Source organism: Corvus hawaiiensis, unplaced genomic scaffold (genome assembly GCF_020740725.1).
Source record: "Corvus hawaiiensis isolate bCorHaw1 unplaced genomic scaffold, bCorHaw1.pri.cur scaffold_32_ctg1, whole genome shotgun sequence".
NCBI classification, from domain to species: Eukaryota; Metazoa; Chordata; class Aves; order Passeriformes; family Corvidae; genus Corvus; species Corvus hawaiiensis.
The window spans coordinates 758,241-783,465 of NW_025963366.1; the positions used below are offsets into that span (position 1 = coordinate 758,241).

Genomic DNA, 25,225 nt, shown 5'->3' on the forward strand with positions numbered 1-25,225 from the left:
GACACTTCCTCAATTCTTGTCCAAACCAACTTCAGCACACCAAAGACGTCACAGCACTTGTCCATGAGGTCAAGAATCCCCCATGGGGACACTCTGCTCTCTCCTCCATGGGGCACAAAGCAGCAACACTCCCAAGGAAAATCTTCCCCCGTGGGCCCTGCGGCTCCTTGGGAAGTTCCAGAGCAAAGAGTCAAGGCAGGCGCCTGAAATGCTTTCCCAGCTGGCCCACAACACATCTCGGATGGATCCACAGTGTCCCTGGGAAAGACAGAAGCAGAACCCTTCACTAATGCCCTGGAACGTCCAACAGGAACCAAAGCCATGAACAGCTCTCAGGAACCACTTCTCAGTGGATTTTAACTTCTTGGAAGCCCAAGGAGTCCGAATGTCTTCCTGGAGCCTCGGGCCCTGGGCAAACAGGGCTTATCAGAGATGCTGGCAGGGGACCATCATCCCTCCTCCTCCCAGGACACCTCTCTTTGCCCAATTAGCTCCAAGTGGCTGCCTGGGGACAAGCTCCTCTTTCTCCACTTCCCCTTAGATGGGCACTTCCTGCTCAGGTCCAGCGCTGGCCTGGGCCCAGGGCCAGGACATTGCAGAGACCCTCTGTGGGGACAAGGGCCTTGGGGAGCTGTGGGCATGTCCCAGGCAGGGACAGTGCTGGCGTCTGAGCCTTGTTGGGGATGGGTAGTACAGCTGGGCATATCCCACAGATGGGGTCCTGGAAGCACACATGTGTGGGGCAGCTGTGCAGAGCGGGCCCCAGGTGCTCTGGTGTGCCCAGGTGTGACAGTGTGAGGGTCTGGGTAGGGCATCTTCCCCTCTGGACTCTGCTCTGGAGCTGGAGATGGGACCGGTTTGAGGCCTGCAATGCAAGAAAACGAGGTGGTGTGAATTTAGGAAGTGCCACACCTGAGTAATTCCCCAAGCCTCAGCATTGTATGCAGCTGATCACCACCCCCAGTGCTCCCCAGTGCTCCCCAGTGCTCCCCAGTGTCTCCAGTGACTGGAGATCCCAGTTATGGGGTTGATCACATTGCCCATGACACTGTTCTTCTCCCACATATTGGGTCTGGGACTGGGCTCAGCTCTGGCGTGTCCCACAGGGAAAGCTCTGGGAGGGAAGGGGCAGCGGGAGATGGGGGATCTGGCTGTGGGGGCTGCAGGAGGATGGATTGTGGTGGAGTGGGGGTTGTCCCCACAGGGTCCCCAGCTGCCTTTGGCTCCCTACCCCCCGCAGGGCCTTGGCCCCCGCAGGTGCCTGGGCCATTCCAGGGGCAGCTGCCCCGTGCAGGAAGCTGGAGGGATGCCAGGCAAGGGGGCTGGATGCGTGCCGCAGGTGGGATGGACTCTGTGCCAGGGCCGGGCTTGTGGCCAGGGCTGGGGGCTGTGCCAAGCCGGGCTTTGGCCTGGGGGCTGTCGGGGAGGGTGCAGCGAGGAGTCCCGGCAGGGATAAAGGTGCTCCTGGCCCGGTGCAGCCTCAGCCAGCGCTGCCCAGTGCGAGAGGAAGATGATGGTGGCTGTGCTCAGCGTGGCCCTGCTCTTCTCCATCCTGCTGTGCCTCCCGGCACAGGCCAAGGTGAGGCACCAGCCAAATATGTCCCCACACCCTGCCCTTTCTGGCCTCTCATCCCACCCTTTTGGTGTCCCTTCAGGAATTTCCTCCCGGCTCTCTCCTCTATGTCCTAGCCAGCCTCCCCAAACGCCCTCCCACTGACCATTCCCAAGCCCTTTCCTTCCATGCCCCCCCCCAGTCCTTTGCCTTTCTTCCTGGCCACTGCAGCGCTGTCTCCTGATACCATTCCTGGACTCACCCCCAGCTCCCAAACCCTCTCTCAGTCCTGTCGCTTTTGTCCTCGCCCATCCCCGTTCTTCTTTCCCCACCAAGCCCCTCCCTTGCACTCTTATGTCCCTACACCACAATTCCTTTCTCCTGCCCTGTACCTTACACCGTGCCCCTTCTACGGCCCCAGCCACGTCCCTTGGCTCCTCAATTTACCCCAGGTCAGTGTCTTTGGGTCTCCCCCAGCTCCAAACAGATCTCCTTGGAGGCCCTGAATTCCCATCCCTTTGCCTCCGCCCTGCTCCCTGCACCCGGGTTCCCCCCTCAGCCCCACAAGGTCCAATCCAGACCAAGCCTTTGTTGTCCTTTCCCAGGCACTCCTGGAAGGAACCCAAGATGATCTCCAGGAGGTGAGTGGGGGGCTGGGACTGGAGGGCATCCCCTCTGGTAATTGGGGGGCACTTTGGTTCCTCCCATCCCTTGCTGGCACTGGGGACATCCCAGTGACCAGCGAGATCTCCTGGTCTCTCTGCAGGTGGATGTAGTCAATGTCGACATCCTGAAGACACCTCAGGTGGGTACCAGGAGTTCTGCCGGTGTCAGACCCTCCCCTCGCACGGCCACCACACCCCAGGCCATCCCATGCTGCCCCAGCACAGCCCAGTGCAGCCCTGCTGACACCCCAGACACCTCCCCTGCCCCACGGATCCTTCCCAGGGAACCCCTTGCCCAGGGCCCCTGTTGCATTCCCATCCCAGGCCCCCCAGCACCCCCCGCATGGTCCAGGCCACAGCCCCTGCCCCAGCTGTGCCTCTTGGCCAGGACCCCACTGCCTCTGGGCAGGAGCACAGCAGCTCCTGCACCCCATTGCTGCCCGCAGGCCCCTTCCCCAAGGACCCCTTTGCTTTCCCTTTTCCTCCCAGTGCAGCCCAGTGCCCCCAGTGTGTCTCTAACGCTGCCTTTGTCCCCAGCCTGCTCTGGATGAAAAGCTGGAGGCTCTTCTGCGGGTGAAGCGCCTGGCTGCCTCTCTGGATGCCTAGGTGAGCAGTGCCTGCAGGGAGAGGGCTGGGGCCAAGGCCCCTCTCATGTCCCAGTGGGCACCAGAGGTCACCTTCTGCGAATGTCTTTTAGAATTGCAAGTTGTGGGGACTATGGTGTCCTTTTCCCTACCAGTGGAATGAGGAGATGATCATCCCTGGAGGAATCCCCTGAACCCTTTGAGCCCAGGGCCATTTGCCCCTGACTAATCAATACACCCTTTTGGCAAAGCTACGCTCTGTGTCCGTGTGTCTGTGTCCGTGTGTGCTTTCCTAAGGAAATTCCCCCAAATCTCCAAGAAGTTGATCCCCGAGGTGTTGTCCTGTCCCCGTGACCATCTGCACATCCCGTCACTGTCTCACTGTCACCTCCACACATCTCTGAGCCTGCTGGCACCTCCCAGGTTTGCTCTGAACTCCTCCCTCCTGCTCCCCACCACCAGGAATGACCATGGGAGCTCAGACCAGGAGCACCCAGGCTAGGGATGGATAAGAAGCACCTGGCAGAGGCGGGAGGAATCCCCCATTTCAGGGGGGTTGTGGGGTGCAAGGGGGGCAGCTGAGTCCCCTCCCAGATCCAGGGCTACAAACTGGGGACAAGATGCCTCAAGTGCCTCAGCTGAATCGTTTCCCTCAGCCCTTGGCCCGGCAAGTCTCTGGCTGCAGCACAACCTCTGCAGGAGACTTTCCAATGTGTACTAGTTTGAAAACAAACCAGTGGGAGGCACCAAGTCAGAATAACAATTTAATGGAAATTAAAGAAAAGGGAGAAAAAAGTAAAAGAAAACACTGTCAAACTGACAGAGTCAAGGTACAACCTGACACCCTGTTAGGCACGGTGGTGGTAGCAGTCTGGTAGAATGGTGGCTGCAGTCCCCTGAAGCAGTGATCCTGTAGTAAAAGAGTCTGCTCTTCCTCAGAAAGTCCAATGGCGGCTGTGTAGCTCCTGTCCTCTGGAAATCCAGTGGGAAGGGTTGTCTCTGGTGGTCAGAGTCCCAGATTATATCCAGGATGGGATGCTTGGTTCCTCCCTCTGGGTGGAGCATCTCACAATGGGGTAATGAGTCATGAGGCAAAGTGTTGATTAGGCTCATTAACAGAAGATAGTCCGGAGTGAGTTATCTCTGAGTCAGGCGGCAGGACAATGATGGGCAATTAACAGAAAGATAGTCTGGGGGAAGGAGGCAAGGAAACAGTGCCCCACCTGGTTTCAACAGCTCCTGAGGATGGTAATAGAATACACTGCAACCCAGGACACAATGGGAAGACAAAAGGAAGGAATTGGTCCTTCCCTCTCCCTCAGCCTTCCTCCTTGTGCTGATCTTCTTGTCATCCCTTAGCAAAACCAACCAAAACTCATCTGCAGTGAGGTGTTTCCAAGGGTCCGTTCCCAAATAGGGCCACAGGAGGGTTTTCTGCCAGGGCAGAAGTGAGACCTGTGGGATTTGGTCAGACAGTTTAAAACATGACCATTTCTAAATGCTGGAAATCCAGAGGCTACAAAAAGGAAGTCTGCAGTTGGAATGGGCCATTATCCTCCTGCTTCCCGCTGCTCAGCTGGCCAAGCCCAACTCCAGAGGAGCAGATCATGGAAAGCAGAGCTGCAGGGAGTGTTGGAGACTCATTCCCAGAGAGAGAGGGAGAAAGAGTGAAATAGGGACAAGAATTCCAGTTGTTTTCTTGATCACAACCACCACAAACAGCTCTGTACTCAGTGTGTAACATCCCGATGCTGAGGCACACTCCTGGTTTTTCACCACAAATTGCATCATTTTGGAAACTGTCCCTGGATTACAACAAAACCACAGGCCAAAAATTGACTCTATTTGCTTCCTACATCAGAAAGCAGCCAGCTTAGAACTGGTGTGGACCAGGGGAATCCGACTGTTTAATTAAAACAAAGCATCGTGAAGGCCCGAGGCGGGTGTTGACGCCATGTGATTTCTGCCCAGTGCTCTGAATGTCAAAGTGAAGAAATTCAATGAAGCGCGAGTAAGCGGCCAGCGTAACTACCATCTTCTGAGGAGATACCTGTTACGAAGTGGGCACTGCTGCAAAGGTCGCTCCTCCTCATGGTACCACTGTATGCCCTTTGAAGTGTAATGAAGCCGACTTCTGCCCCGGCATGGTATCATTGGAATCTCCAGTCAACAATCTCCTGCTAAACAGTTGAACAAATTTTATGTAAGGACCGTGCAGCTTTTTACCCGAATTCTGGCCCATGGATTTGTGCCTGGCAAGAACCGGTAATTTATTGATCGGTCTACTGCCGATCTTATTCCTCCTCTCCTAAAATTTTGGACACTTTAACTATCCGGATCTCTAAAATGTGTCCATCGATACGCCTGTACCAGGCATTGACCGGCACCCAAACTTCCCATTTTGATTGGGTGGACCTGGCATCTAAAACTTTTAATCTAGATTCCTTGTGTAAAAACAGGGCCTACCTGTGCTCTCTAAATTTACCATCTGGCCTCCCTAACTTAGCAGAAAATGCATTTGAACTGCTGACACTGGAGTTTTACACATCGGGTGTGTTTGACACTAAGGAGTGTGTTCGTTTTCCTACGGTTTGGGAGGGTTTTCCCAGGCTATGGGAGGTGTAAGAACATCTTAAAACTCAACCAAGTGTGGGAGAAGACAGCTGTCTCCCGAGACTTTTTGTACTAAACAACGGGGGAAAAAGCAGCAAGGAGAGGGAAGGAACATTGGAAACATTGCCTCCTGAGCTGGAGAACAACCTGCCAGCAACATCCCCACCCACATCTCTAAGTTTCCTCTTGCGTGACTTTTGAATAGGTTCCCACAGAGGGAGGAAACTGGTAATTGCCCTTGTTCCCCAGACCAACTTATCAATGTTTCTGTTCCTCATTCTAAGCACAGCTAAGCAAACATACAAATGACAGATCAGCAATTATTCCATAAGCAATTCCTAACATCTTGAAAACTGTTTCAGGTCCAGCTCTCTTAACCATTTTAATTAACTCTAGCTGGGCCCAAATTCCTTCCTCTTCTAACTAACTGCAACACAGCTAGCCTATAACTAAACTCTTTATGTTTCTTTTAAATCCATGTTTCGCCCACAAAAGGTGTTGGTCTAAGGAGGAAGAGCATCTGCTGATAAGGTTGAAGGCTCAGTTTTGGGGAAACAAAACCATCAGTAAACTCATTGCCAAACACATTCTGTCCAAGACAGGGAAGCAGATGAGTGATAAGAGGAGATTGCTGCCCAGGGAACCAGCTGTGGGCATGGGAACAGCAGCTGGGATGAGTCATTGGCCAGATAATGAGGAGGAACAGCTGGGAACATCAACCAGCAGAGGGAAGGGCAGCTGCGGGCCCATTATCAGAGAACTTTCAGTCAAAGTCTTTCAGCTGGGAAACTCAACTCCTTCCCATGGGCATTCAAGCAGGTACTTAATGGCCAGCAGATGACATCACTGGTCAATGAGTCAGCCCAGGGCTGCTTCAGATGCCTCAATATGATAAGCCAGATAAGAACATCAGCCCGAGATAAGAACAGCAGCCCGAGATAAGAACAAAGCAGGGACCCAGGAAGAAAACTCCTGAAGACCTTGCCAGAAGTGGCTGACTAAGAGAGCAATCAGGAGAGGTGCACTTCCAGCACCTATTCCATCTAGATTGGGGGAAATCAGCCAAGATTACTCTGCATGACATTGAATGCCTGTCCTGCAAAATTCTACCCAGTGAAATTTGTGTGGCATTTAAAGACAGATGGGAAACACCTGGAAAGTTTAAGAGCCTTGGGAACTTGCAAATTCAATGGGAAAGCTGACAATAGCGCTTCCAGGGACTTAATTACAGCCAAAGAAACTGAGAAGACTGTGCAGGAGATGAGCAAAAGCTGAGCTCCTGGTCCAGACGGGATTACCCTAAAGGACCTCAAGAAGACAGACCCTGAGTTTTCCCAGACCATGGAGATAGTCAACCTTTGGTTAACAGCAGGTAAAATCTCGGACATGGTGAGGGGATGCAGGACTGTATTAACACCAAAGTCAACCAAACCAGAACATTTCCAAGACATTAATAACTGGAGACCCATCATGATTGGCTCCATCCTGTTAAGACTGTTCTCCAGAATATTAACAGCAAGGTCGACTAAAGCATGCTCCCTCAACCCAAGGCAAAGAGGCTTTATAAGAATGGCAGGATGCTCTGAAAATGTGAAACTCCTGCAAACAGTAATTCGGTCTGCCAAAAAATATCACAAACCGCTGGGGGTTGTATTTGTGGACATCACTAAGGCTTTTGACACCGTCAGCCACCAGCACATTCTACATGGTCTGCAGCAAAGGGAAGTGGAGCCTCATGTCATCAGCTTGGTGAGCAATATGTATGAGAACATCCGTACATATATCACCACAAAGAAAACACAGAGAGACCACATCCAGATCCAGGTGTGAGTCAAACAGGGCAACCCAATGTTGCCTTTTGCAAGCTGGAAGAGAGTGGCAGAGGGTACCACTGGGGAATGAACAGCGTCACAGCGATGGCATTTGCAGACGATCTGGTCTTATTGAGCGATTCCTGGGAAAACATGAAGCAGAACATCAAGATATTAGAGACCTTCTGCAATCTCCCCGGTCTCAAAACACAAGGGGAAGAGTGCCACGGCTTTTCCATCAAGCAAACAAAGGACTCTTCTAGCATCAACAACTGCACTGCTTGGACCATCACCGGCACAGTCCTGAACATGACCGGCCCCGGTGACTCTGAAAAAGATCTGGGCCTGCAGATTGACCCTTGGATTGGTGTAGCAAAATGCATCCTATCTACAAAACTCACATTCTGGTTACAGTGAATTGGTAAAGTCCCTCTTCAAACTCTAGGAATCAAAAAATGGATAGCCCAAAAACATATACCATCCCTCAAGTGACCTACCTGGCTGACCATTCAGAGCTGAAAGCAGGGTTCCTCAAGGCCCTTGACCTAAAAGTTTGATCAACCCTCAAGGAATGGCTGCACTTACCTGCAGGTACCTGTGATGCCATCTTGTACTTGAGCATGAAGGATGACGGGTTGGGTATTGTGATGTATGGATGCAAGAGACACAAGGTAGGTGTAAGTGAATCAGGTTTATTGTAAAGTTAGAGAGCGTTCATACTTTTGAGTGTGAGAAACTGTTTTAGCTGCTCGCTCAAAAACCAGTTACAGTCCCCTAATAAATCTGTTGTCTTGACAGTTTGTCATTCTTTTCTGAAGGCTTGCAGCCTGACAAACAGGACGCCTTTCCTGTTTTCAGATCCTGTGTAATCAGCTTTCTTCCACGCTTCTCAGCATTCTTGCTCACGCGATGCAGCAGCGGCAGCTTCCTCGGTAACTCCATGCAGCAGCCTCTCCAGCTGGCAGTGGCAGCTGGGGCAAGAGGGCACAGGGGACAGCTCTCCTTTTGCAGCCTCACGGGACAGCAATGTGTCTCAGCACCAACCCCGGCAGCGGGCAGCAAACAGCAAAGGCAGGCAGGTCCGATCAGGCAGCACTGGACCTCAGCGTCACTCACCGGCAGCTGGCAGAAGTGGTGAAGGCAGCAGATCTGATTGAGCAGCAGTTGGTGTTGGCAGCCAGGAGAAGCAGTAAAACAAGGGGGCAGAGCCCAAGAGCAAGGCACAGTGCAGCCCCATCTTGGTAAGGACAGGCACCCACTGCGAGCACCACAGGTGACCGCTGTGCCTCCGATTGCCGAGCAAAGGGGGCAGAGCCCAGACCCCACACATCAGCAAAGTCTCGGTTTGCCCCCAACCTCTCATGGGATCTCTGCGATTGCTGAGAACCAACCCCCCAGCCAGAGAGCTCACTCCCCAGCCACCACTTCCAAACTCTGGTTTCTCTGGCTGAGCCATCACCATGGTATGTGAGGAGGCGTGGCCATTTCTTTTGTTTCCTAATTGCCCCTAATTGTCTCCTGGGCAACCCCCTGCCCTCACTGCCTCTTCCTTTCAGATGGGACAAAATTCCTGAAAAGAAAAACAAACCCACAACAACCAGCAGTCACACCCAGCCTGAGGGGACTTCTCTGCTAATTGGTCATTATCCACCAGCAGAATGGGCAGCTGCAAGGACTTAGACAATCAAGGACTCCCAAAATATCCTGTGACTCAGAGAGTGACATCATTCCATTGTGAACCTCCCTGACCTGGGGGAGGTACTGAGCATTTCCACCTGAACCTGAGCATATAAAACCTGGCTTGGGGGAACTAGGAAACCACTGCTGCTCAAGGGATCCAGAGGAGGAGCAGAACTTCCACAGGACCAGCACTTTTGACAAGACTGTGACCACCACGTGGTAGGATCTCCACCATCACTCTGACCAGCACGGTGCCAGGTTGTACTCAGTCTTTGTGGCTTAAAACCCGTTTTCTCTTGATTGCTGTGTTTATTGTAATCTCTTTAATGAATTGTGAGCCTGACCGGAAATCTCTCTTGAGGTGGTTGAGGCGGGTTCATTTCTCCTGCCAGTTTCCCTTAAAAGCAGCACAGTGTTTTTTGGGAGGGGCTGTTTGGAGCTTGCAGGACTCCAAAGCTGAGGCAAAAAGATCCTCTGGGGGATGCTGGGGTGTCCCCAGGAAGGGTTTTTCTGGCAGTCCTGGTAGCTGCTGCCAGCAGAGCCCCCAAGGTGAGCGGGGGGATGCCAGGTCCCGACCCCACAGTGAGAGTTGGCCTTCCTGGGTCAGGCACTGCTGCTTTCAGCCCAGAGCCAGGGGGTTGTGGGACCCCCCAGAAGAGCCAGAGCAGGGGCACCTTGGGACCTGCAGAGGGAGGAGAGCAGAGAGGAACAATATCGGGACTGGGGGAACGCCGGCAATCTGGAGGAGAGGGAATGTGGAGAGGGTGAACCCTGTGATTGCCTGCACCCTGAAGTGGGGACCTCAGAGAGGGGGGACCTCGAGGATTGCCAGGACCCTCAAGTGGGAAAGGGGGGATGCCTTGAAGCCCTGGCACCCTGAAGCAGAGAATAAGGGGAGAAGGGACCCCAGGACTCCCAAAGCCCCCCAGCATTCCTAAGTGAGGGGATGCCAGAGAAGAGGGACACAAAGGATCTCCAAGTTTGGAGACCAAAGTGGAGGGAGCCTTGTAATTCCAGGGACGCCAGGCAGCCTGGGGTGGGTGGGGACCAAGCAGGTGGGGGAAACCCAATACATTCAGGACCCCCAGCAGCAGGGACACGAGGGAGCCCCCAGAAGCTCAAAGTAGAGGGACCAGAGAGGGGGAACTCGCAGGAGGCTTCTTTTGAACTGAATCTTGGTGTTTTGGAGGTTTTTATGGACACCAGAAGCCCGGTGACTTCTAGAGATGGACTTGGGCAGGAGGAACGCCCAACCCAATGCGCTCACACCTTGTTTTTCCCCATTGCAGGAGTTCCCATTCCCAAACCTTGGCCGGATGGAGGAGAAAGCTGTGAGGAAGAGGAAGATGCCCCAGGACAGCCAGACAGGTGAGGCGGAAGTCACTGCCCCTTTCTCCCTCTCTTCTGCTCCATCTCTCAGCCCAGCATCACCCCTGGCTGCAGGACAACCCTGCTGCCGACGCCATCCTGCCAAGGATGAACTGGGGGATCTCCTTTCTCTTCCCTCTGACATGGAAGCAAATCTCATCCTCTCTTTGTTCTTCCTCCCCCAGACAATGAGCTGAGGATGGAGACCAGGAAGGGCAAATTCCCCCGACAGAGTCTTGTGGAAGAGGTCGTTTTGAGTGGCTCCACGTCACAAGAACGCAACGGGAAGGAAAAGCCCCAAAGATGCCATACAAAGAGGGGCTCCAAACCCAGGCCAGGGTGCTCCAAGGAGGAAAGACCCACCCTGTGCCGGGATGGCAGCTGGAGCTCCTGCCAGAGCTCGGACCTGGTGGTCCATGAGCAGCTTCATGATAGGGAGAAGCCCTATGAGTGTGGTGAATGTGGGAAGAGCTTCCGCTGGAGGTCCCACCTGATCCGCCACGAGAGGATCCATACCGGGGAACGGCCCTACAAGTGCTTGGAATGTGGGAAGGACTTCAATGTCAGCTCCAGCCTGATCCGCCACCAGATGACCCACACAGGGGAACGGCCCTACAAGTGTGGGGAATGTGGGAAGAGGTTCAGCAGGAGCTTGGCCCTGATTCACCACCAGAGGATCCACACCGGGGAGAAGCCCTACGAGTGTCCCGAGTGTGGCAAGAGGTGTCGGGACAGCTCCAAACTCCTCCTGCATCAGCGGATTCACACAGACGAGAGGCCCTTCCGCTGCCCCGACTGTGGGAAGGGCTTCTGCCGCAACTCTAGCCTCGTCCCCCATCAGCGCATCCACACTGGGGAGAGGCCCTACAAGTGTCCTGAGTGTGGGAAGAGCTTCACTCGGAGTTCTTACTTGACTAATCACCGGCAGAGCCACCGGTAAGGGAAGCCCTGGGACCGCCCCAACTGCAGGAAAAGCTTTGTCTGCTGCCCCATCATCATCCTCCATCAGAGGACCCACTTTGCAAAGAGACCTGGTGACCCACATTCCTGGTGATCCACGTTGGGAAGACACCTGGATGGTGATCTCCTTATTCTGGTTTTCCACAGGCACCTGGGTGAACACAGGGGCAGGGTTGGTGGTGTTGCAGTTTTCCCTGTAAGTAACTTCTTTGTCTTATCCCTTCTGTTATCAATATTGTTGCCCTTCCTGTTTGTTCCTTATCTCATTGTTGTTCCCAGTAAATTGTTCTTATCCCAGCCCAGGATCTTTGTCTTTTGTGCTTTCCATGGGAGGCATTAGGGGAGTGAGAGGCGCCACGGTTTTAGTAGGAGCATGAAATGGGGGAATATCATTCCTAAACCACGGCACAAGCAGTCAAAGGGGTTCCGTGGTGACATCCCAGGCTTTTCTTGGGATGATAAAAAGCCGTGGGGTCAGAGGCAGTCAAAGCCATTGCATGGTGACATCCCAGGGGACTTCATGTTGCTGGGGCATTGATCTGTCACAGGTACTCACAAGGGCTCCACGGTGACATTCCAAGTGTCTCCAGGCTGCTAAAGAGCCACGAGGTCACTGGCAGTGACAGAGGCTCCACGGTGATATCCTAGGGGTCTCTAGGCTCCTAAAGATGCATTAGTCACACACAGCCACAGGGACTCCACGGTGACATCTCAGGGGTCTCTGGGCTGCTAAAGACCCGGTCACAGGGGTTTCATGTGAAATGCAAAGGGTGTCTTCTTCCAAAGGGCCATGAGCTCACACATACTCACAGGGGCTCCATGGTGACAACAGACGTGTCTGTATGCTGACAAGGAGCCGGGATGTCACAGTCAGTGACAGGAGTCCAGTGGTGAAATCCCCGTGCTCCTAAAGAACCGTGAGGTGACGGACACTCACAGGGGTTCCATGGTGACATCCAGGAGTCCCCAGGCTGCCCTAGAGCCGGGATGTCACAGACACTCACAGCGTGCCTGTCATGGGCAGAGTGGGAGCTTCAGGTGATGTTTATTAGAGAAGCTGCCATTGGGTCATGAGGCGCAGAAGGGACCCCCAAACACTCCCCATAGATCCCCAAATCCCTCCAGGACCCCCGGGCTTTCTAAACTCCTTCAGTGAGGGGAGCCTGGGAACGGCCGGATCCAATCCCAGCCCCAGATTTTGGCAAGGGTTTATGGTTTTTTTGGCAAGGATTAGACAGGTGGAATTGAAGCTTTATGTAAATTGTCCCACGGGATGAGTAATAGCAAATCAGATCTATTTATATAAATACAGATCTAATTGATTACCCTCATGATTAGAGAAAAAGATCTCAATCAGAATTATGTACTGCACAGTATAGGAGCTGTAACAACTATTACAATCTAGTGCTCTAGGACGCAATTTTGAAGCACTTGTATTAAAGCAAAACCAGTCCTTAAGCAGAGATTGATGTCACTCACCCAGATCAATGACCGTAGGCAAATGTCTGTGACTCGGCCTTGAGCAGTGACCTTGAGGAGTGTCCCCACTCCAGGGAGGGATCTCCACCACCCCCAAGAAGGGAAATGTCAGAAGACGTTGCCATTAAAATTTGGGACGGGGCTTTTCTAGTCTGATGTGCTGCCCTGTCAGTCAGATGTGCCCAGGCTGTGCCAACTCCACAGCTCTGGAGAAGCTCTCAGTGGCGTCACTCGGTTGGTTGTTCCTTTCTCCAGGGATTTTACCAGCTCTGCCACAGCTGCAGCTCCCTCTGAGGATGTTGAACTTTGAAATGGAGGAGTCAGGCTGGGTTCTGCATTCTTCCCACCCAAAAGCAGCGGGACCTCCCTTCTGCATTCCCCACTGGGGGCTCTGCAAACAGGGCCTTGTTGGAGCTGTTTGAGCCCATTCCAGGCAGAGCCTCCTGCTCCAGCAGGAACTGCCTTTCCTGTGCCATGACCAGGGCAGACCCTGCTGCAGGAGAAGCCCCAGGCCAGCCCAAGACATTGAAGGCCTCAGTGCAGAGTGCCAGAGTGGGAGCTGTGCCAGGGAGAGCCTGAGACACCAAAGGCACCTTGGCAGCAGCAGCTCCTTGCAGGGCATGGCCAGAAGCCTCCCTGGCCAAGCCGGCCCAGTGGCCACCACTGCAGAGCTGCTGCTTCAGGGGGTGATTCTGGCTGGGCTCTGCTCCACCCCACAGAGTGTGAGCTCAGCACTGAGTCTGGCACAGCCCCTGTGCCTGAGCCCTGCACAACCTCAAGGTCACCTGCGGCAGCCTGGCTCTGTCAGGCCCTGGGGCAGGGCAGAGGGAAAGGCCAGAGCAGGGGCTGGCTTTGGCTGCTCAATGTGGGCTCCAGCAGAGATGAGGAGTTGAGCGAGTTGAAAATGAGGTCACTGCTGTGACATGGGCCTGACTGACAAATGATTGGTCTCAGGAATATCTTGGGGACAAGGTGTTCATCACAAAACCACTCATCCCTGCAGAGACAAGACCAGGAGAGAGGAAAGGGGAGAGCCAGGCCCAGGGGACAGGGCCGGAATGGTGATGGCTGTGAGGTCACTGCCACTGCAGCAGCCTGGCTGGCCCCCAGCAGACATTCTGGCCAGAAGCTTTGTGAGGTCACGCAGCACATCAGAGAACCCCCACAACAGGAATTCCATCCTTGGGGAGTGGAGGGGTTGGCACAAACCTCCTGACCTTGAAGAATTTTGGGATGGAGCATCGTTCTCTGCCTTGCACAGCTGCAGTTCTGTGCCACTCTCACTGTCAAATATTCCCTCCTTAGATCAAATCTAAATTCCCCCTCATTCAGTTTAAAGCTATTGCCCCTTGTTCTGTCACTGCAAGGTTTGGGAAAAAATAACACTCCATTTATCTTGGACCTCGATCACTATGTTTCCATTTTCAAAGACCTTAGAGAGAACCCAAAAATCTCCCAAGATGGGCTTTGGAGGCCTCAACACAAAACCAGCAGGTGGAAGCTGAGGGCCCTGGGCTCAGTTCTGTGGAGACTGAGGACAGAAGAGAAGTAGCCTGGGAGGGCTTGAAGGGAGGTTTCAAAGATGGAGGAGCTTTTCTTCATTGTATAAAACAGCCTGACAAAGAAATAATGGCACCAAGGGCAGCTGGGCAGCTCCAGACTGGACACCAGGAGAAAGGTCTTTCCCTCCCAGGGAAGTGCTGTGCTGCAACACGTCCCCCAGAAGGAGTCTGGAGCAGCCCAAGGCTTTGTGTGCCCAGGCAGAGGCAGGCAGGACGCAGAGCTGCCAGCAAAGGAAGGGGCCGGCAAGTTGGAGCAGCCGGGGGGAAGAGGACAGCCTGCAGGGACAGAGGCGCAGGGCAGGGACAGCGTGGGACAGCCTGGGCTGCAGAGGGCAGAGGGATGGGCAGCAGCTGCAAGGCCCTGACAGAGCCAACTTGTGCAGCACTTTGGCCACGGCTGCTGGCCCTGGCCCTGAGGCCAGCAGGAGACAAGTGACCCTTGCAGCCCTGGGGCCTCAGTGCCTCCTTGTCCCTGCTCAGCGGCCTGGCAGGGGCCACCCCATGCTGCGTCTTCTGTAAAAACAATTGACAAGAGGGTCCTCAGCACAGGAAAGACTCGGAGGTCGTGGAACACTTCCAGAGGAGGCCACCAAGATGCTCGGGGGACTGGAGCAGCTCTGTGACAGAGACAGGCTGGGACAGTTGGACCTGTTCAGTCTGGAGCAGAAAAGGCCGTGGGGACACCCCAGTGTGACCTTTCAGACTTCAAAGCACCTCCTCGGAAACATGTGGAGAAATGTTTCCGTAGGGCCTGTGCCAAGGGGACAAGGGGAGATTGTTTTCAACTGAAAGAGAGTGGGTTCAGAGCAGAGAAAAGGGAAAATTCTAATGCTGAGAGTGGTGAAACACTGGCACAGATTTGCCAGCGAGCTGGTGGATGCCCCGTCCCTGGAAACATTCCAGACCACATTGGACGGGGCTCTGAGCATTCTGATGGAGTGAAAGATGTCTCTGCTGCCACCCAGAAGGAGGCCCTGCCCTGTGGTGTCGGGTACCGGAGTGGTCGCTGTGTCTCTTGTAGGATGCAATTCCCCCAGGGAGCAGAGGGAACACACAGCACCACTGGGAGCAGGAGCATCCTGCCATGGAGACGGGAATATTCTGGATGCAGAGGCTCAGGCTGCCCTGTTTGGCTTCTGTGTAGATGGAGACAAGTGTCAGAAGAGACTGAGAACCAGGAGCCCCCACCGTGTCTCAGAGACCCCTTGATTCCCTGAGGCCCCACAGTGTCACAGGTTTCTCCTTTGGGCCACGAGGTCGCACGGTGTCACAGGATCCCTCTGGTGCCATGAGCCCTTGTGGTGTCACAATGGTCCTTGGTTCCACGAGGCCCCACATTGTTACAGAGTCCCCTTTCTGCTGCGAGGTCCCACATTATGTCAGGGTCGCCTTGGCTCCATGAGGCCCCACATTGTCACAGGCTCCCCCTTTCTGCCATCAGGTCTCACATTGTAACAGGGTCCCTTTGGTTCCATGAGGCCCTGCAGTGTCACAATGGATCTTTGGTTCCATGAGGCCCTGCAGTGTCACAAGGATCCCTGGGAACCACGAGGCCCTCAGGGATCACAATGGATCCTTGGTTCCATGAGGCCCCACAGTGTCACAAGGCTCCCTGGGAACCACGAGGCCCTCAGGGATCACAATGGATCCTTGGTTCCATGAGGCCCCACAGTGCCCCAGGGCCTGTGGATTCCACAAGATCCTGGAGTGGCACAGGGTTCCTTTGCTTCCATGTGTCCCCGCGGTGTCACAATGTCCCCACGGTTCCAGGAGGCCCCGCAGTGTCACAGACGAGCAGCACTGGAGTGGGAGCAGCACCAGGGGAGGTTTTGCAGCTGCGCTGGAACAGCAGCAGCAGCAGCAGCAGCCACGGAGCAACAGTGGAACAGCGGTGGAATGCAAGTCCCGTGAGCAGCAGCTGAGGGAGCTGGGGTTGTTTATCCTGGAGAAGAGGAGGCTCAGGGGGGACCTTCTCACTCTCTACAACTCCCTGACAGGAGGGGGCAGCCAGGTGGGGCTCGGTCTCTTCTCCCAGGGACCAGAGACAGGACAAGAGGACACAGCCTTGAGCTGCAGCAGAGGAGGTTTAGGCTGGAGATTAGAAAGAGTTTCTTCACAGCAAGGGTGATTGGGCATTGGAATGGGCTGCCCAGGGAGGTGGTGGAGTCGCCGTCCCTGGAGGTATTTAAGGAAAGACTGGATGTGGCACTCGCTGCCATGGTCTGGTGACAAGGTGGTGTTGGGTCATAGGTTGGACTGGATGATATCACAGGTCTTTTCCAACCTGGGTAATTCTGGGATTCTGTGATTCAGTGCAGCAGCGGTGGAACATTGGTGAAAAAAGAGTGAGAAAGGCCCCGCAGCTGTGGAGCAGCACCTGAGATGCCCAAGCTGCGGGACACAGAGCGGGTCTGAGCGCTGTGTCCTGTGGGAGCTGGCCCCACACACCAGAACCATGCCCGTCGGTCTGACCCAGAGCAGGGGGCAGCGGCAGGAATTGCTGCTGGGCTGCGGAAGGCGCGGATCCAGCGCGTTTGATGGTGACTCGGGGGTTGGATCCTGGTTGTTGGCGGCCACCTTTGGTGGTAGCGGGACACTTTCAGTTGATCTGAAGTCGTGAACTCAGGAGAAAGTCAGCACAAAAGGAATCAAGTGGCCTTTTCTGCTGCAGGGAAACACATCTTGGTAGAGGTTTAATGATTTCTGATGTAGGAAGCAAACGGAGTCAATTTTTGGCCTGTGGTTTTGTTGTAATCCAGGGACAGTTTCCAAAATGATGCAATTTGTGGTGAAAAACCAGGAGTGTGCCTCAGCATCGGGATGTTGCACACTGAGTACAGAGCTGTTTGTGGTGGTTGTGATCAAGAAAACAATTGGAATTCTTGTCCCTATTTCACTCTTTCTCCCTCTCTCTCTGGGAATGAGTCTCCAACACTCCCTGCAGCTCTGCTTTCCATGATCTGCTCCTCTGGAGTTGGGCTTGGCCAGCTGAGCAGCGGGAAGAGGGTGGATAATGGACCATTCCAACTGCAGACTTTCTTTTTGTAGCCTCTGGATTTCCAGCGTTTAGAAATGGTCATGTTTTAAACTGTCTGACCAAATCCCACAGGTCTCACTTCTGCCCTGGCAGAAAACCCTCCTGTGGCCCTGTTTGGGAACGGACCCTCGGAAACACCTCACTGCAGATGAGTTTTGGTTGGTTTTGCTAAGAGATGACAAGAAGATCAGCACAAGGAGGAAGGCTGAGGGAGAGGGAAGGACCAATTCCTTCCTTTTGTCTTCCCATTGGAAAATCTCCTGCAGAGGTTGTGCTGCAGCCAGAGACTTGCCGGGCCAGGGGCTGAGGGAAACGATTCAGCTGAGGCACTTGAGGCATCTTGTCCCCGGTTTGTAGCCCTGGATCTGGGAGGGGACTCAGCTGCTCCCCCTGCACCCCACAACCCCCCTGAAATGGGGGATTCCTCCCGCCTCTGCCAGGTGCCCCTTATCCATCCCTAGCCTGGGTGCTCCTGGTCTGAGCTCCCATGGTCATTCCTGGTGGTGGGGAGCAGGAGGGAGGAGTTCAGAGCAAACCTGGGAGGTGCCAGCAGGCTCAGAGATGTGTGGAGGTGACAGTGAGACAGTGATGGGATGTGCAGATGGTCAGGGGGACAGGACAACACCTCGGGGATCAACTTCTTGGAGATTTGGGGGAATTTCCTTTGGAAAACACGCCCGGACACAGACACATGGACACGGAGTGTAAATTTGCTGAAGGGGTTTATTGGCCATTTGAGGAAAAAGGCCCAGGGCTCACAGGGGATCAGGCGATTCCTCCAGGGATGATCATCATCTCCTCATTCCACGGGAGGGGGACAGGACATGGTTTTCCCCACCTGGTTCAATCTAAAAACACAGACATCAAAATGTGATCCCCCTGTGTCCAATGGGATGGGAGAGGGTCCTCGTCCCCATGCCTGTCATGAAGGAGAAGGGAATTGGAGCCCTGGATAGACCCAGGACAGGATTTTGCTCCTCAGATCCACAGAACCCCAAGACCCCCCCAAGCCCCAGGATGCCCCAAAATCTCCAGGTAATCCTGCTGCCCACATGGGGACTGTCGGGTTCCCAACAGCTCCCCAGTGACAAGGAAAGACTTAGGGGCCGCTCTGTCCAGCACACTTGGGACACGGATCTGGGACAACCCCCCACCATGTCCCTTTGCCGTCCCCAAGTTCTGGCAACACCCAGCAGGTTCTGGGATCCCTCCAGAAACCCCCAGGACCCTCTGGGGCCACGAGACCCCCGAGTGTTGCTCACCTATCCATGTAGAGCAGCAGCCAGGCGCTTCTGCCGCAGAAGAGCCTCCAGCTTTTCATCCAGAGCAGGCTGGGGACAAAGGCAGCGTTAGAGACACACTGGGGGCACTGGGCTGCACTGGGAGGAAAAGGGAAAGCAAAGGGGTCCTTGGGGAAGGGGCCTGCGGGCAGCAATGGGGTGCAGGAGCTGCTGTGCTCCTGCCCAGAGGCAGTGGGGTCCTGGCCAAGAGGCACAGCTGGGGCAGGGGCTGTGGCCTGGGCCTTGCAGAGGGTGCTGGGGGGCCTGGGATGGGAATGCAACAGGGGCCCTGGGCAAGGGGTTCCCTGGGAAGGATCCGTGGGGCAGGGGAGGTGTCTGGGGTGTCAGCAGGGCTGCACTGGGCTGTGCTGAGGCAGCATGGGATGGCCTGGGGTGTGGTGGCCGTGCGAGGGGAGGGTCTGACACCGGCAGAACTCCTGGTACCCACCTGAGGCGTCTTCAGGATGTCGACATTGACTACATCCACCTGCAGAGAGACCAGGAGATCTCGCTGGTCACTGGGATGTCCCCAGTGCCAGCAAGGGATGGGGGGAACCAAAGTGCCCCCCAATTACCAGAGGGGATGCCCTCCAGTCCCAGCCCCCCACTCACCTCCTGGAGATCATCTTGGGTTCCTTCCAGGAGTGCCTGGGAAAGGACAACAAAGGCTTGGTCTGGATTGGACCTTGTGGGGCTGAGGGGGGAACACGGGTGCAGGGAGCAGGGCGGAGGCAAAGGGATGGGAATTCAGGGCCTCCAAGGAGATCTGTTTGGAGCTGGGGGAGACCCAAAGACACTGACCTGGGGTAAACTGAGGAGCCAAGGGACGTGGCTGGGGCCGTAGAAGGGGCACGGTGTAAGGTACAGGGCAGGAGAAAGGAATTATGGTGTAGGGACATGGGAGTGCAAGGGAGGGGCTTGGTGGGGAAAGAAGAACGGGGATGGGCGAGGACAAAAGCGACAGGACTGAGAGAGGGTTTGGGAGCTGGGGGTGAGTCCAGGAATGGTATCAGGAGACAGCGCTGCAGTGGCCAGGAAGAAAGGCAAAGGACTGGGGGGGGCATGGAAGGAAAGGGCTTGGGAATGGTCAGTGGGAGGGCATTTGGGGAGGCTGGCTAGGACATAGAGGAGAGAGCCAGGAGGAAATTCCTGAAGGGACACCAAAAGGGTGGGATGAGAGGCCAGAAAAGGCAGGGTGTGGGGACCTGTTTGGCTGGTGCCTCACCTTGGCCTGTGCCGGGAGGCACAGCAGGATGGAGAAGAGCAGGGCCACGCTGAGCACAGCCACCTTCATCTTCCTCTCGCACTGGGCAGTGCTGGCTGAGGCTGCACTGGGCCAGGAGCACCTTTATCCCTGCCGGGACTCCTCGCTGCACCCTCCCCGACAGCCCCCAGGCCAAAGCCCGGCTTGGCACAGCTCCCAGCCCTGGCCACAAGCCCGGCCCTGGCACAGAGTCCATCCCACCTGCGGCACGCATCCAGCCCCCTTGCCTGGCATCCCTCCAGCTTCCTGCATGGGGCAGCTGCCCCTGGAATGGCCCAGGCACCTGCGGGGGCCAAGGCCCTGGGGGGGGTAGGGAGCCAAAGGCAGCTGGGGACCCTGTGGGGACAACCCCCACTCCACCACAATCCATCCTCCTGCAGCCCCCACAGCCAGATCCCCCATCTCCCGCTGCCCCTTCCCTCCCAGAGCTTTCCCTGTGGGACACCCCAGAGCTGAGCCCAGTCCCAGACCCAATATGTGGGAGAAGAACAGTGTCATGGGCAATGTGATCAACCCCATAACTGGGATCTCCAGTCACTAGAGACACTGGGGAGCACTGGGGAGCACTGGGGGTGGTGATCAGCTGCATACAATGCTGAGGCTTGGGGAATTACTCAGGTGTGGCACTTCCTAAATTCACACCACCTCGTTTTCTTGCATTGCAGGCCTCAAACCAGTCCCATCTCCAGCTCCAGAGCAGAGTCCAGAGGGGAAGATGCCCTACCCAGACCCTCACACTGTCACACCTGGGCACACCAGAGCACCTGGGGCCCGCTCTGCACAGCTGCCCCACACATGTGTGCTTCCAGGACCCCATCTGTGGGATATGCCCACCTGTACACCCATCCCCAACAAGGCTCAGACGCCAGCACTGTCCCTGCCTGGGACATGCCCACAGCTCCCCAAGGCCCTTGTTCCCACAGAGGGTCTCTGCAATGTCCTGGCCCTGGGCCCAGGCCAGCGCTGGACCTGAGCAGGAAGTGCCCATCCAAGGGGAAGTGGAGAAAGAGGAGCTTGTCCCCAGGCAGCCACTTGGAGCTAATTGGGCAAAGAGAGGTGTCCTGGGAGGAGGAGGGATGATGGTCCCCTGCCAGCATCTCTGATAAGCCCTGTTTGCCCAGGGCCCAAGGCACCATGAAGACATTCAGACATCTTGGCCTTCCTAGGGATGTGCAGCTCCTTGGGCAAGTTCCAGAGCAAAGAGTCAAGGCAGGCGCCTGAAATGCTTTCCCAGCTGGCCCACAACACATCTCAGATGGACCCACAGTGTCCCTGGGAAAGAGAGAAGCAGAACCCTTCACTAATGCCCTGGAATGTCAAACAGGAATCACAGCCAGGGACAGCTCTCAGGAATCACTTCCCTGTGGGTTTTTCCTTCTTGGTGATGCCATGATGATTTTTTGCCTTTTTTATCTATACCTTTTATATACCCTTTTATATAGCTTTTATGTGTCCTCAGTGCTTTTAGCATGCATACTTGTAGTTCCTTAAGCCTGATAATTTAGCATAGTCCTAATATTCCGTTAAGCCAGGAGAACAAACATCTTGGAAGCCTCACACTTAGGGCCAGAAAGTCCTATGCTATCCTGAGAAACCAAGGTCCTCCCTAGAACATATTCTGCAAACTAAGATAGGGCCATCCAGGGCGGAATTCCTCGGGATGGGGGGATATCACACTATTAATTTAAGCTTCTCATTGGGGAATCTTTGATAGATATGCTAATTTGCAAGGTCTATAAATTGTACACACGATCCATCGTGTGTGGGCATTTTGGGTGCATTTCCATGTGCATTTTGGTGCATTCCACCTGGACGAAGTCATGCACCTTAAGATCCTTAAATAAATACCAAGGTAAAAAGCCTTTTTCCCTTAAACCGTGTTTGGTTCTTAATTTTAAGACCAGGGAAAGGCAACATTGGAAGCTGGGACAGGCATCTGGATCCACCTGAGAACAAAGCAAGAGACACTGGGAATCTTTGAGCCTCAGGCAAGGCTCCCATGGGCTTCAGAACCCAAAGCAGATTTTTACCCACAGCCTTTGATTTGCAGCTTGGGTGTCCTCAAAAGATTTCTCCTCACACCTTTCTAGGCAGATCACTAAACCAGAGCAGGATTTTCCTGTCCCAGGGGCTGCTCGATGGTTTTGGAAGTGGATGGGTCTGGGAAGCACAGCTGGAAGGAATGTGGCACATCTCAGACAGAGGAGGAGTTTGCAGAGGAACCGTGGGAGCCTGTTGGAAGCTCGGGGGCTCATTGGGAGAGACCAGATCCCTCTCAAGAAACGGGACACCCGTGTTCCGGCCAGCCTGGGAAGGAGGACTTGAAACTGGCAACGACAGGGGAAGGGCAGAGTTCCAGAGAGCACCCAGACAGCAAGACAAGGATCCCATGGGGATAATTCAGGAAAGGAAGGCAGCCCAGGAAATGGCCACAAGACAGGTCAAGGGGGTGTCCTCTTGCATCCCTCCTGGGATACAGACACTCTCCAATGCCTCGCTGAAGGGCCTGGATCCCAAATCATGAGGGATGGGAAGAAAACCCAGAGACTGAGAGATGTGCGGTTGTGAGACTTGGATGTCTCCAAGAGATGGAGGGATGGCTCCATGGTTGCAGTGCTCTTGGGAATGGCTCCAGGGGTTTCAGAAAAGCAGGACAGGAAGGGGAGTGGTGGAGTTGCCATTTTTGAAGGGTAAGTTCAGTCCTCAGGAATCTCTGACCCAGGAGAGCAGGGAGAAGGAATGGTGAAACAAAGACATTCCCATGGCTCTGCCTTCCTGTGTCCCCAGCTCTGCCCCCCTCTACAGGCTCTCCCTGCTGCCAGGCCTGCAGGGAGCCCAGGCTTCCAGGCTGCCTTCAGCTCCTCTATGCACAGACTTCCCCTCAACCCAAAATGTCTGAATGTCTTCCTGGTGCCTCGGGCCCTGGGCAAACAGGGCTTATCAGAGATGCTGGCAGGGGACCATCATCCCTCCTCCTCCCAGGACACCTCTCTTTGCCCAATTAGCTCCAAGTGGCTGCCTGGGGACAAGCTCCTCTTCCTCCACTTCCCTTTGGATGGGCACTTCCTGCTCAGGTCCAGCGCTGGCCTGGGCCCAGGGCCAGGACATTGCAGAGACCCTCTGTGGGGACAAGGGCCTTGGGGAGCTGTGGGCATGTCCCAGGCAGGGACAGTGCTGGCGTCTGAGCCTTGTTGGGGATGGGTAGTACAGGTGGGCATATCCCACAGATGGGGTCCTGGAAGCACACATGTGTGGGGCAGCTGTGCAGAGCGGGCCCCAGGTGCTCTGGTGTGCCCAGGTGTGACAGTGTGAGGGTCTGGGTAGGGCATCTTCCCCTCTGGACTCTGCTCTGGGGCTGGAGATGGGACTGGTTTGAGGCCTGCAATGCAAGAAAACGAGGTGGTGTGAATTTAGGAAGTGCCACACCTGAGTAATTCCCCAAGCCTCAGCATTGTATGCAGCTGATCACCACCCCCAGTACTCCTGAGCGCTCCCCAGTGTCTCCAGTGACTGGAGATCCCAGTTATGGGGTTGATCACATTGCCCATGACACTGTTCTTCTCCCACATATTGGGTCTGGGACTGGGCTCAGCTCTGGGGTGTCCCACAGGGAAAGCTCTGGGAGGGAAGGGGCAGCGGGAGATGGGGGATCTGGCTGTGGGGGCTGCAGGAGGATGGATTGTGGTGGAGTGGGGGTTGTCCCCACAGGGTCCCCAGCTGCCTTTGGCTCCCTATCCCCCCCAGGGCCTTGGCCCCCGCAGGTGCCTGGGCCATTCCAGGGGCAGCTGCCCCGTGCAGGAAGCTGGAGGGATGCCAGGCAAGGGGGCTGGATGCGTGCCGCAGGTGGGATGGACTCTGTGCCAGGGCCGGGCTTGTGGCCAGGGCTGGGGGCTGTGCCAAGCCGGGCTTTGGCCTGGGGGCTGTCGGGGAGGGTGCAGCGAGGAGTCCCGGCAGGGATAAAGGTGCTCCTGGCCCGGTGCAGCCTCAGCCAGCGCTGCCCAGTGCGAGAGGAAGATGAAGGTGGCTGTGCTCAGCGTGGCCCTGCTCTTCTCCATCCTGCTGTGCCTCCCGGCACAGGCCAAGGTGAGGCACCAGCCAAACAGGTCCCCACACCCTGCCTTTTCTGGCCTCTCATCCCACCCTTTTGGTGTCCCTTCAGGAATTTCCTCCTGGCTCTCTCCTCTATGTCCTAGCCAGCCTCCCCAAATGCCCTCCCACTGACCATTCCCAAGCCCTTTCCTTCCATGCCCCCCCCAGTCCTTTGCTTTTCTTCCTGGCCACTGCAGCGCTGTCTCCTGATACCATTCCTGGACTCACCCCCAGCTCCCAAACCCTCTCTCAGTCCTGTCGCTTTTGTCCTTGCCCATCCCCGTTCTTCTTTCCCCACCAAGCCCCTCCCTTGCACTCCCATGTCCCTACACCATAATTCCTTTCTCCTGCCCTGTACCTTACACCGTGCCCCTTCCACGGCCCCAGCCACGTCCCTTGGCTCCTCAATTTACCCCAGGTCAGTGTCTTTGGGTCTCCCCCAGCTCCAAACAGATCTCCTTGGAGGCCCTGAATTCCCATCCCTTTGCCTCCGCCCTGCTCCCTGCACCCGTGTTCCCCCCTCAGCCCCACAAGGTCCAATCCAGACCAAGCCTTTGTTGTCCTTTCCCAGGCACTCCTGGAAGGAACCCAAGATGATCTCCAGGAGGTGAGTGGGGGGCTGGGACTGGAGGGCATCCCCTCTGGTAATTGGGGGGCACTTTGGTTCCCCCCATCCCTTGCTGGCACTGGGGACATCCCAGTGACCAGCGAGATCTCCTGGTCTCTCTGCAGGTGGATGTAGTCAATGTCGACATCCTGAAGACGCCTCAGGTGGGTACCAGGAGTTCTGCCGGTGTCAGACCCTCCCCTCACACGGCCACCACACCCCAGGCCATCCCATGCTGCCCCAGCACAGCCCAGTGCAGCCCTGCTGACACCCCAGACACCTCCCCTGCCCCACGGATCCTTCCCAGGGAACCCCTTGCCCAGGGCCCCTGTTGCATTCCCATCCCAGGCCCCCCAGCACCCTCTGCAAGGCCCAGGCCACAGCCCCTGCCCCAGCTGTGCCTCTTGGCCAGGACCCCACTGCCGCTGGGCAGGAGCACAGCAGCTCCTGCACCCCATTGCTGCCCGCAGGCCCCTTCCCCAAGGACCCCTTTGCTTTCCCTTTTCCTCCCAGTGCAGCCCAGTGCCCCCAGTGTGTCTCTAACGCTGCCTTTGTCCCCAGCCTGCTCTGGATGAAAAGCTGGAGGCTCTTCTGCGGCAGAAGCGCCTGGCTGCTGCTCTACATGGATAGGTGAGCAACACTCGGGGGTCTCGTGGCCCCAGAGGGTCCTGGGG

At 55.5% G+C, this 25,225-nt stretch overlaps 3 long non-coding RNA genes across 3 annotated transcripts; 2 read left to right on the top strand and 1 right to left on the bottom strand.

The window, feature by feature from the left end:
* Window positions 1–1,466: 1,466 nt before the first annotated feature.
* Window positions 1,467–2,807, top strand: LOC125321012. Its single transcript, XR_007201388.1, has 4 exons — window positions 1,467–1,579; window positions 2,158–2,193; window positions 2,319–2,357; window positions 2,755–2,807. It is a non-coding gene; the product is annotated as an uncharacterized LOC125321012 (long non-coding RNA).
* A 15,212-nt stretch (window positions 2,808–18,019) lies between these two features.
* Window positions 18,020–19,858, bottom strand: LOC125321019. The gene is made up of 5 exons (XR_007201395.1): window positions 19,817–19,858; window positions 19,204–19,239; window positions 19,040–19,078; window positions 18,574–18,642; window positions 18,020–18,159 (listed from the first exon to the last, which is right to left on the bottom strand). It is a non-coding gene; the product is annotated as an uncharacterized LOC125321019 (long non-coding RNA).
* A 4,031-nt stretch (window positions 19,859–23,889) lies between these two features.
* Window positions 23,890–24,708, top strand: LOC125321021. The gene is made up of 3 exons (XR_007201397.1): window positions 23,890–23,938; window positions 24,516–24,551; window positions 24,677–24,708. It is a non-coding gene; the product is annotated as an uncharacterized LOC125321021 (long non-coding RNA).
* Window positions 24,709–25,225: the final 517 nt, after the last annotated feature.